Here is a 13,027-nt window from a genome sequence, read left to right on the forward strand (position 1 = left end):
CCATTATTATTTGAAAAGCAGCACTGTTATTCTTACTTCTGTGCTTTCATGATAGACTGTGGCACGTCTGATTATGATGTGTCACTTTTAGAGGACATGTAAGAGACTTTGTAGACAAAGTTTATATCCAGGATCTGCAAAACTGTTAAAACTGCACAAAACATAGAGTGCAAGGGCACTTACCTCAATAACAGAAAGCAAGAGAAAATGTTGGTCACATGACTATATGACAAATGACTGTGATAGATTTTCCTTCATTTTGTTCTGATGGTAATAGGGATATGAAGGTTGTACAGCCAGGTGACTGCCTACTCATTGTATAATACAGTTAATGAACTGCATTTGTGACATTAGTATAATCTGTCTGGTTCATAATGTAATACTGCACATGTACTATTTCACTGAATGATTTATGGCATCTCTATTATGTTGCAACACATTTCCCAGGGTAATAGATGAGATGGATTATCTTGTGTTTCCTAGCATAATGTAGTTTAGTGCATCAAAAATATAATTGTCTTATACGACATTATATTTCATTAAACAATGAGAATGATTTTGATGACAGGTCTCCCTTTATTAATTGAACATTTGTTATACACTTCTAAGTATCTCCGAAACTTTTCTATTACTTATGGTCTTTCTTGTTACTTTATTCATAAGCACTATTCTATAGTAAGGTACTTAAATGTCAGCTCATAGAAATCAGAAACTCTTTCAAATATTTTAAAATTTTTCAAAAGCAAATAAAATAAATGTTTCACAGTTTCACAGTATGCTAGAGATTGGAAGGGACCTCAAAAGATCATCTAGTCCAATCCCCCTGAAGGAGCAGGAACACCTAGATAAGGTTACACAGGAATGTGTCCAGGCAAGTTTTGAATGTCTCCAGGGAAGGAGACTCCACAACCTCCCTGGGCAGCCTGTTCCACTGTTCTCTCACCCTCACTGAGAAAAAGTTTCTTCTCAAGTTTAAGTGGAACCTCTTGTGTTCCAGTTTGTACCCATTACCCCTTGTCCTATCATTGTTTGCCACTGAGTAGAGCCTGGCTCCATCCTCGTGACACTCCCCCTTTATATATTTATATACACTAATAAGGTCACCCCTCAGTCTCCTCTCCTCTAAACTATAGAGACCCAGCTCCCTCAGTCTTTCCTCATAAGGGAGATGCTCCACTCCCTTAATCATCTTAGTTGCCCTGCGCTGGACTCTCTCCAGCAGCTCCCTGTCCTTCTTGAACTGAGGGGCCCAGAACTGGACACAATATTCCAGATGGGGTCTCACCAGGACAGAGTAGAGGGGAAGGAGGACCTCCCTCGACCTACTAACCACCCCCCTTCTAATACACCCCAGGATGCCATTGGCCTTCTTGGCCACAAGGGCACAGTGTTGGCTCATGGTCATCCTGTCATCCACTAGGACCCCCAGGTCCCTCTCCCCTACACTGCTCTCTAACAGGTCGTTTCCCAACCTATACTGGTTCCTGAACAGCCACAGTTTGGGACGGGGTCTCTGAGTTGCTACAGTCTTCTTACTGCAAGCTCTCTTTCTGGAGGCGACCATATTGGTCAGCAGTCTGGGACACCAGCAACAGGGTCAACAACACGACCTGCTTGTTCTTCCCTGTGCCTGGTGGGCAGTGATGTTTGTTTGTTTCTTGTTCATTCATGAACAATTCCTAGTCTAGAGTAATTCCCAAAGGAAAAGTCTTTTACTTCCTACTGACACCCATTTAACTTAACCTAAAAGGCATAACAGGCAGTTATCTTCCCTTGTGTTATTTTAATGAACCACTATATACAGTTCATGCATATAGATGACAACATTGTTGAAATGTGGGCTTTCTTATCTCTATTGCTTCTGGTTTTCTATTTCTTTCCAATATATATGTTGCTATTCATACCAAACTGATAGGTAATAATAATAACATAAGGTTTCCATACTACTCCTCAATCAAGAGGGTCCTTTCGGTGCACCATCAATTCAAACTTAGAGACATCTATTTTATTTTTTTTTTTCCACACTGTTAGTATAAAGTAGATTAAATTAAGAATATTAGAAAGTTTTTTAAGTTCCTTAAACTATGTATGAAAACCAAGCTGAATATTTTTATATTCGGGGGGGTTGGAACTAGGTGATCTTAAGGTCCTTTCCAACCCTACCTATTCTATAATTCTATATGCAGAAATCTGATCTAGTGAAAAATGTCACCAACTATGGCAGGGGAAGGTTTGGAACTAGATGTTCCAACCCAAACCATTGTATGATTCAATGATTCAATAATTCTTCATATCCTAAGTCAACGTCTAAATTATCATTCAGCATATAAATGCACTGGTATGTAAACAACCATAATCAACATTCAACGTACTTTATTTTTTTTCATTTGAGCACTTGAAAAAATACAGCTGGGCAAGGAATATATATGGTAAACTGTACGGATGAAAATTAGGTATCTGGTTATTAGGTTCTGTCATGATTTTTGTCATGATTTAAGAAAAAAAAAATAGTAACACCTGCTAGATATTCCTGCTGAGAGACTTCAGAGACTGCCAAATCTCTGGTTTTCTGTTTTAAATCTTGTTCCCTCACTTACTTACACTTAGCTGGTTTTTAAATTAGCTATTTCCAGAACTGTTTCCCTGTAATGAAAATGCAGAGTCTTCTCAAATATCATGACTTGACATGTAGGGACTATACAAGTGAAAAACAGTAAAAATAAGTATTTAATCCACTCATTCGTAGTGATACGCATGTCTAAAGTAAATTTAGTCAAACTTTATACAATATTATAAATATTTTAATGAGAATTTTTTCAAGTTGTAACTATTACCTCTCTTTGATAAGACATACATTTTTAATGAGATAATAGTCTGATTTCCACAACAGTTACAGTTTTGTTTATTTTATGCACTTTATGTGGAACCAGGAAAAAGGCAAGACAGTAAAGTCACCATTGATATGTGTAAATTGCATGTTCATCATTAGAAGAAAACCCAAAACAACCACAATTTGCTCACATTTTTCTCTTACAAGTTTAAAATTGTGATAATAACTATTATGTCCAAAGTACCAAGTACATCAAGAAGTGAGATTACACTTAATGATGGCAGACAGTACTGTATATTTACAGATTATGTAATTTTTTGAACCCTAGCCCCAAAATAAAAATGTACAAATATACACACTACCCATATATTTAGACATCTAGTAAATCTAACCTTCACTTTAGTTTCCTTAATACAACAGACGGAAAATAAGTTTAACAGCATTTCCAGAGGTTACCATACTCAGCCTTTGGTGAATCGTGTTGTAAAGTGAATAACTTCCAGAATAAAGAATGCTTGCAGAGAATTACTCTTTCACTTCTCTTAGAAAGCCTTTCCTTTGGAGGGAAGCAGGTGGGGACGATTTTGCTGAAAAGAAAGAGGAGTTCAAGTTAGACTTCAGATGCAAGTTGTTATCTGATTTGGCCTAAGAAGTTTTATTTTTAGATCTTAAACTTCTGGGAGCAGGGACTAAGTTCTGTTGTACATTTAAAAAGAAAAAATAAAAATAAATGGAGATAACTGTAAGCTCAAACTCCCAGGTGAAGTAAAGTCTTCTTCCATTCTCCCACAAAAAACTACCTCTCTCCCCAGCAGTTTCTATTCATTTTCTATCAGTATATATATGTGATTCTTTTACTCTTGTACTGACTTTTTTTGTATTCAGCTCTAAGGGACACCACATAAAAAGAAAAAAAAAGATTTTTTTAAACGGTTTTCTTTCTTTTTTTTTATTCACTGCCTGTAGTTGGAACAGTTCTTCAGGTGAATCAGACTTCATGAAATGATCTATTTAAGCATTTCAGTTTGAAATATGTTTTAAAATACAGTTCCTTTCTGGAATTATTGCAGTTGGCATGCTGAAATATGAACACTTTCTTTTGCAGAAAGAAAATAATAAAATGTGGGTTCTGTTTTGTTTTGGTTTTTATTCAGTAAGAAGTTAGAGAACTTATTTAACTCAATTTGATTTAATTCTTTGACCAAAATGTTGGTTAAAGATTGGTCTAGCAATTCATTTCTCCATATCATGATGAATGGTTTATTGTCATTGACAAAGGAGTTTATCTGATATTACAATCAAGAACAAACCCCTCCATTGCAATCAAGAACAAACCCCTCCACTGACCAAATGAAACAGAATTACTGGATTTTCAGAGACTAGACAATTATCAAGTTAATGATAATCACTTAAGGGTAATACATTATGTTGATATTAAGTTAAAAAATTGTTATAAAAGAAAGTAATATTTTAGCAGCTGAAAGGAAGAAATAGGAATTAACTGAGTCTCCTCATGCGCCCTCCATCGCTAGCAAAGCCATGCCTAAATAATGCGCTGTTATTTTCTGGGAGCAGGTGTCTTTTGGCTCTTGGCCTTGTGGACTATAAAAGGATAATTAACATGATTCATTTTCAAAACTGCCTTTTGGCTTCTTAATTGCACTGCATTTTGAAAGTTCAGGTTTCTATGTTTTATGTAGTGGCTATTTCCTGTACTGGTTTTCTGTGTTCTCTAGGAATAATTTTATATGTCTTAATGGAATCTAAAGATTCTGCTTGACAAGCAGAAAGCAGAATAAGTTAGCTAAAAGGAAAGGCTGTTATTTTAGGATGTGACTTTGCCATTACTGGGAGATTTAATTGTCTTCTTCTGAGCTAACAGTAGATTATTTATTATACTTGTGATATATGTAGCTTTAAAACTTATCCAGGGTGAGAAATCCAGTACTTAACTCATGTCTTCTGTAGCTTAGGGGGGGTTAGTGCTCTTCCCTAAACATTTCCTGCAATTGCACATTTATATACACACAGAACTTGTAGGATTGTAACTTGAAAATCAGTATTCTAAGGCATGCTGCAATCAATTGAAATTTCACTAAAAAAAGGGACAGTAATAGGTATCTTCTGAATAAAATTACATGTGCAATATCTTCCAGTAGAACTACTAAAGGAAAACTGCAAGTACTGCAACCAAGACGGGAAAACTGCTCTTAGACATGCACAGATAGATACGCTCCTGGATATGCATTAGGAAGCCAGAGAAACCCAGAAACTCAGTTGCTTAAAGATCTGAAGATTAGGTAGAAGCTGAAGGTGGTCTTTCAATTGTCCCAGTTTTTGTTTTATATTCCTAATGAGACTATAAATTATACATATACGCATTCATTGCTTTCCTGGATTTTGGTCAATGTCATTTATGCTATATTAGTTTTCACTTGTGTTCTGATGTAATTGTCTTTACACTTCTTTAATTTGGAAGAAGAACAGTTACACTAGCCAGATCAATAAAGGAACCAAATAAATTGAACTTTAAACACACCTTGACAGTACTCTCTGTGGAAATTGCTGAAATATAAAACATTTCATTGTCCCCCAGATCTTTAGAAGCTTCAGGTTCTGATTCTCAATCACATTAACAGTCACTTTTAGATTAGAGAAACAGTTTGTATCATTAAGGGTGTATAGAGTACTAGACTTCAGAGATGTACTTAGTTTTTCAGTCTGCAACTTTTCTGGTTTTATACCCATTACTTAGCCAACGGTACCGAGAATAACATTTCCTAGTTTGCTGCATTGTTCAAGAAGCACAAAATAAATCACAAACAAGTATAAGTAGTGATGCATGAAGCTTTGACTTCATCCCAGATAGTATTTTCTGTGCTGGTTATGAGTACTCCTTTCCATATTAATCAGTGTTGCATACTTTTGTGTTTCATCTAGAAGACTATTATGAAAAACCAATAGATGATACAAATATGACTAAATTTTGGCTATGTATATAGACTGAAAGTATGGTGTGCTATCAAAGCAACTAAACTAAAGATTTGCAATTACAGAAGGAACAATATTAACAATATTATTCTGTTCTTTTAAATAGAGAGTAACATAGGAATGTGATTCAAAGGAAACTGTCAGCAAAAATCTAAAATTAAATGTTAAAAGATAGAAAAGTATAAAGCACATGAAGGTGCATTACTAGCAGAAAGTCTTCTGAGGAAAAAAAGGGAGTAGAACTTTTCTATAGTGTGCTTACTCTTTAATCTAAAGAGTAATAGAAGGAGGTTGGATAAACCAGCACTCTAGGTCAACTGTTAAGTTCAGCAGTAGCAGAAAGAAAAGAGAAATGAGGGGGTAGGTTCAAGTCAGGCAAAAGAGAAAAAAATGTGCAATTGCCTGTACAAGAACTGTGGTAGCTAAATGGCAGCTACACAGAATCCTTACACTGAAGGAAGGCATAAACAGTACTTCCACCAAAACCTAGTACTAACAATGGGAGGAATTAAGCTTGGGATGGTATTAAGAATCTTCCAATAGCTAAGGCGGATTCTTTCTGTTATTAATTTATTTGCTTTCTCAGATCCTGTTTTTAGTCACTATCTTCTCAGACATTTTCAGGACATATCTACATATTAAAATAGTGTAAAATCTAGCTGAAAGCTGTTAAATTAATTTACAGTAACTTTGTGACAGTAAATTTCCACTAAATTAATTTCTATAGAGCTCCACTGAGGAAGCAGTTTGCAGCAATACTTCTTTGATACAAAATATTGTAGAGCTCAACAGTTGAACACTACAGAGAGACTGCTGACACCTAGACAGAAGGAACAATGAATGAGAGGAGATCATGCATATTTCACATCTTGGGCACCTCACAAAATCTAAGTTAAATTTACCTGTTCTGTTTGGAACTTCCTTTACAAATGCTAACTAAAAAATCTCCAATGCATGCAGTAAATTGACTTCATAACTCTGGAAATAAAACACAGAAGAGCCTTTTCTTTCTCTTTTTTTTTTTTTTGAGTATAAATATATATAAATATATATATTGAGTATATATATACAAAATTCTTTTGTATACTCAAATCCGCAAATTACAAAAGTAAAAACCTACAATGACAAAAACACCCCAAAACAAACCAAACAAAAGACCCCCAAAAGAAATCCAAAAAACAAGCAAAAAAAAAAAAAACCCAAACAAAACAAAACTATCCAACAAACAAAACCCAAGAAAATTAAAAAGAAATATATTTTATGAATTGACATCACATTAATTACAAATTAGCTGTCTCTTGTCTCTGAAAAAAAAAACCAACCCCTCAAGAAAAATGTTTTTCCTAAGTTACCGTATATGAGCATCCCACTTATTTTTCTCAGCTGCAAAAGCACAACTGAGCACGTCACTCTCAGTCTCCAAGAAGATACTGTTTTTCAGAGCATAGATTTCTGCATGGTGTACTCGCACACACTTATAAGTTCACTGGGTTCATAATATTTTAGTGAGAAGTGAAAAAATACGTAGCCATATTTAGGAGTCTTGCTTTTGTGATAGCTAGAAGAATGCTCACATTTTGCTCTGCTGGCAGTTGGCATGACATCCTAACATTTTCTTTGGATATCTGATAAAACATTTTCTGACCAGTAAATGTTACTCCTTTACTGACCATGTAAAAAAAAAAAAAACAACAAAAAAAACAGAACATAATCTGTGTCTTTGAAATTAACATGTTTTGTCATCGAGTCATAATGAACAATGTTTGCATTCAGGACTAACAGAATTCTTTTGCAGCCCAGAAAACACCAGAGGGAAATGGAAGCCTTTGAGTGAACATCTTTTATCGTTTCAACAAATAAAGAAACAAATGTAGTGAACAAATTCAGAAGAGTGTTCAAGTCAAGAACCACAAATGAAGAACAGTAGTAAGCGTACTGCTTTGTAATCTTTTAGGCTTCGCTGAAGCCTAACCCTGGGTCTCTGTGAACCTGAGTAGCCTCACATTGCACTCCTTTCTGTGCTGCATGCATTCTTTTTGAAACTTCAGAGACTTGAGTCCTGATCCACATCACTGTACAGTGACTTCAGGTTTGACTTATTACAGCACTGTGACTTCTTACCATCATGCAATGAAGCTGCAGACAGCAGTTTGTTCTGATTCTCATCAATGTAATATCCAATTAATCTCACAGCTTCATTAACATGCATGCGTCTGCATGTGTGTTCATGCCATTATGTTTTGTCAAACTTATACAAGACCTCAAATACATATACAAGGTACATCAAAATATTTAATACTGGTACTAAACGTTTCATTACAGAATAATCTAAAATATGGTCATCAACATGGTCATATCCAAAGGAACAGGTCAGAAGAGTTAGGAATAGTCAGGGATCTAAATATAAAACAAATGTAGAAAAGACAAGGAACAAGAGTCTACATTATATTAACAAAGTAATGTACACAGGCCCCCCATTCTCTGGAACTGAAGTCAAAAAGATATGGAAAGGTCCACATACATGCTACTAAATTCTCTTGTCATCTCAATCAAAGTTGTATGCAGACAGCATATTAAGAGTAGTCTCTGAGCCATGCTGCCTTGACTGTGTGTTGTAATGCTTTGGGTGAGTGCTCTCCAGCCAACATCAAATCCAGGCCATTCTAACAGTGCAACAAGTTAGGTGATCAGTTACAGTGCTTCTTGGCATTTTTGTTTTATTGTGATAAACTATGGCATAGCTACAGACAACATAGTTAAACAAAAGAATATTTTGGCTCAAGCTTTTCTAACACTTTTATTAGCTACTTTTTCTTTATATGAAAAGGAAAAAAAAATGACCAATAATACAGTTAAAGGACAAAGAGTTTATTTATTAACATCAGAGAGAAATATTAAAATGAAGATAGAAAACACAGTAAAAGGAAATTTTGCATTCTATCGCAGTATCTAGCATACAGTATTTTCCAGATACTGTGATTATTGCTTTCTTGTCACATATACAGGAAACATAGTGTCTCGGGTATTTTCAATGGAAAAGTAAAGGAAATAACGACCTGTTACGATAGTCCAGCTATGACTGAAGCAATAAGGTAATTTCACTGTTAGCCTACCTATACAAGTCCTTGTGCTGTGTCCTGGCCATAGTTCTGTGTCATTTTTCTTGTATGAAAAGAATGGGTTTATATCATCATTTTTGTCAAGATAACATCTCCTGTGGCATCTCATCTTACACAAATATCTCTAGCACATATGAGACACTGACCTATACTGTCATCTTTTTGTTTGCAATTTAACAGCAATTTTAGACTGTATCGCACTATTGCAAAAGCCTTCCTTTGAAAATCCCTCTGACTCATGGTTATCATGCTAGCAAAATGCAACTACTGCTTCAGCTGATGCAGACTTACAGAGCTACTTTTGACCTAGAACCGATATGGAAAGACACTACAAAAATGAAAACAAGCACAGAAGAAATCAATCATTTTTGCCTTTGTTCTTGCTCTGAGGTTGACTTTAAGTAGCTTAAAACAGACAGGAAAATAGTCTGCATAAAAGTTTGTATTGTCTGCACTTTTTGAAAATTCTGTCAGGACTGATTGCCAAAGGTCCTTGATGAAACAGAGCAAGTGGGCATCCAGAATTTTTATTGTTTGCTTACCTTTTTATCAATAATTCAAGGAATTCATTAATATTATATTTACTAATCCAGCAAAATTAAAAAAAATAATCTGTTAGTTGGCATTATGCTATTATTTTGGCTGTTGCAGTGTATAGTTTTTTGAGGTAAGGAGCTATAAACATAAATACCATTATCCTGGTTTCTTCATTTCACAGAGGCCTATCTGAACTTTTACATATTCTAGAACCTTGTCAAAACTTTCATTTAATACTCACTTGAGAAGAAGGCTTCTGTTGCAGCCTAAAGTTTGTAGGCATTTCACTACATGCTCTTGAAAACCCCATGCAAATAAAGAAAAACTTTGGTGTGTATTTTCATAATGTTGTTCACTTTGTTTTTCCTTGTGAGCAGATGGCTATAAGGTAACTCTATAAAACTGTATCTCAAAAACCAGCTGAATTGACTACAGTACCTCTGAATGAAATGACATAGCCCCCATGCTGTTAGACAGTTAACTGCTGTTAAACAAGTTTAGAAAAGTGCATTGGCACAGCATGTGTTAATGTTATTGACTCATTACAGTTATCTAATTCCTCATTAATAAACCAATGATGGTGTGACTAATTAGCCTTCTGCCTTTTATTCATATCCAATGTCATGGAGCAGTGAGGGCTTGTTGCTCCAAGGAGTTGAGGAAGTCACCTCCATAACCAGGCCAGGCCATGCTTGGCAGGTGTCTGAGCCAGGGGAGGGGCAGGCCTGGGGTTGGAAACCAGGGTTAGTTAAGAGCCCAGATTCTCACCTCATGATGGTGCTGTTGATGATGAAGATGACAGGCAGAGACTGGGCTGGGACATCAGTCTAGCTGGGTGGGGTCAGCATCAGGCTTGATGAAAGTAATTGATCTCATCCACTCGGGAAGGGCTGTGAGGATGGGGGCAATTTGAGGCCAGGAAGGGACGTAGGCCTGGGTCCTGTGTTTGGCCCTGGCTTTGCCCTGCTGCAGTGTTCCTGGGGCAGGGGCTGTTGCCCTGGGTGCTGGAAAGGGTGTCCTGGGTCACGGGCAGGGTGGGGTGAAGCCCCTCAGGGCTCTGAGAGTCAAGATAACAATCCACAGAAATATGATTTCTTTCAATTTTTTTTCATTTTTTCAATTTTTTAATTTTTTACTTGAATTTCAATTGCTTTTTTTTTTCAATTACCTAGCTAAATGTTTTCAGTGTTCAGTGGTATTCATTTGGCTTTCCTTTTGAAATTATTTACTTCAAATATTTTTATCAGCTTTTTTTTTGAGGCAAAATCTTATTACCTGTTAAGAGTCTTAATAAATATTATTTAAGAATCATAAGACAAGTTTTATTATTTTCACGGTCACTTTCTTAAGCTGAAAAAAAAAGAGAAAATACTTCTGAACATTAAAACACAGATGAGTCCTTAATCAATATCAGTACCCATTTGATATAAGTAAATTTAAAGAAAAAAATAATTGGTTATAGAAAAAATTATTTTGGACAAAAATAAGAAAAAAGGGCACCAAAAGTGAAGTGAATTAAAGAACAGGTAAAATGTAGAGAAGAATGAGTCTTATTCAATTTATGAGTGTAAATTTAACATTGTCAAGAAATAACTTCAATAATATCAAAAGGATTACACAAGTGTGAATTACAGGTCCCCAAGAAATGAGTTCTTACTTTAGCGAATAAGAAAATTAAACAGTACAGACATGCTAAACAAAAAAAATCTGAATATGGTAAGAAAGCAGATGACACCTACGCCTACAGCCACACCACCCTGAAAACTCTCAATCTTGTCTGATCTTGGAAGCCAGAGCAGGGTCAGGCCCGTTTAGTACTTGTCTGGGAGACTGCCTGGGAATCTCGGGTGCTGTAGGCTTGAATTGCTGAGGTGAGTAGCTTGAGAGAGGATGCCTTCAACACCAGAGCAGGGGGAAGATCAGCGTCCAGGAGCCTCAACTCAGAGCGACAAGAGCCACCGAGGGAGCCTCAAGTCCTCGACAGGACCTGCCCAGGAGCCGGCAGCTCAGCTGACGAGAGCGAGCAGCTGACTCACAGGGGGCGGAGCCAGGAGCAGCGGCACCAGCCCTGAGTGGTTAAAAGCCTGCCCCAGGGAGTGCTAGTGAACAGGAGCGCGGCAAACCGGGCGGGTTGAGGCATTTTTCGCTGATAGGCGAGCAGAATGGTGAGCCCTCGTCGTATGACCAGGGCCCGGTCTGGGCGCGATGCTCTGGCTGTCCCGGCGGTGGCCAGTGTAGGCGCCCAGACAGAGCCGATGAGAGGGGAGGTTGCAGTGCAGAGCTCAGGGTGTAGAGGGCGCCTGCACTGGTCTGGTGAGCGAGGGTGCACAATGGGCAGGGCTGCACTCAGTGCTCCCTGCTGGAGGTCCTCCTGCAGCAGGGGCTGAGCTGCGGGATGATGTTAATAGACATCAGGGAAGCTGAGAGTAAGCAGGAGTGCTTGCTCCCGGGTCAAACTGTGCAGGGGCCTCAAATTTCCCCTCTAGCTCATGAAGGAAAGAAGGAGGCCGTTAACCCGGGAAGCTGGGAATTAGTGGCAAAAAAAAAAACAAAACAAAAAAAAAGGAGGAAGAGGACAATCAAAAGCAAGGGGCTTCCCCGTAAACCTGTTGTCCCCACACAGAACCGCTTTGCTGTCCTGCAGGGAGCTAATGAGGAAACACACTTGAGCCAGCAACAGCCGGCTGATGGACTGGTAAAGAAGATCTCTACTGGTGCTGCCGGGAAAAAGCGGTGGGTCGTAGTAGTAGGGAACTCTACATTGAAAGGGACAGAAGCACTCGTCTGTCGGCCTGACCCTGTCTCAAGGGAGGTGTGTTGCCTACCGGGGGCACGGATCAGGGATGTGGCAGAGAGGCTGCCTGCTCCAGTAAGTCCCATGGACTATTACCCACTTCTGGTGATACATGTGGGTGCTAGGGATATAGATAGTAGTAGATTGGGGAACATAAAGAAGGACTACAGAGCCCTGGGAGAGGTGGTTAGGAGCTCTGGAGCTCAGATAGTTTTTTGTCAATTCTCCAGGATAAAGGAAAGGACCTAAAAAAAGGTAGGATGATTAGCCAGGTTAATAAATGGTTAAAAGGGTGGTGTCATAGTCAGGGGTTTGGGTGTCTTGAAGACAGGACCCAGGTTTGTAGGCCAGGTCTAGTGGGGGCTGGTGGAGCTGGTCTGCTGGCAAAGAGCAGTTTTGTTAGGAGGCTTGCCAGACTGGTCAAGGAGGCTTTAAACTAGATGTGTTGGGGGAGGGGGCATCATTCCATCCCAACACACCCAGTCAGTTGCCAGCACCTATAATAAATGCTCAGAGCAATGTAGACGCTCCAGCCAATGAGCCAGCTCAGATGCCTCTATACAACCGCCCGTAGCATGGGGAACAAACAAGAGGAATTAGAGATGTGTGCACGTCTACAGGGGTATGATATAATAGGCATCGCAGAAACATGGTGGGATGGCTCCTGTGACTGGAGTGTTGGAATGGAAGGTTACAGGCTTTTTAGAAAAGACAGGCCGGGCAGGCGGGGAGGGGGAGTTGCCCTTTATGTTAGGG

General features: G+C 38.2%; 1 pseudogene; it reads left to right on the top strand.

The window, feature by feature from the left end:
* Positions 1–11,216: 11,216 nt before the first annotated feature.
* LOC134167547 (5S ribosomal RNA) lies at positions 11,217–11,336 on the top strand (annotated as a pseudogene).
* Positions 11,337–13,027: the final 1,691 nt, after the last annotated feature.

The sequence above is a fragment of the Pezoporus occidentalis genome, unplaced genomic scaffold (assembly GCF_034315485.1).
Source record: "Pezoporus occidentalis ecotype Australia unplaced genomic scaffold, CSIRO_AGI_Poc_V1 ctg29, whole genome shotgun sequence".
In the NCBI taxonomy this organism is placed as follows: domain Eukaryota; kingdom Metazoa; phylum Chordata; class Aves; order Psittaciformes; family Psittacidae; genus Pezoporus; species Pezoporus occidentalis.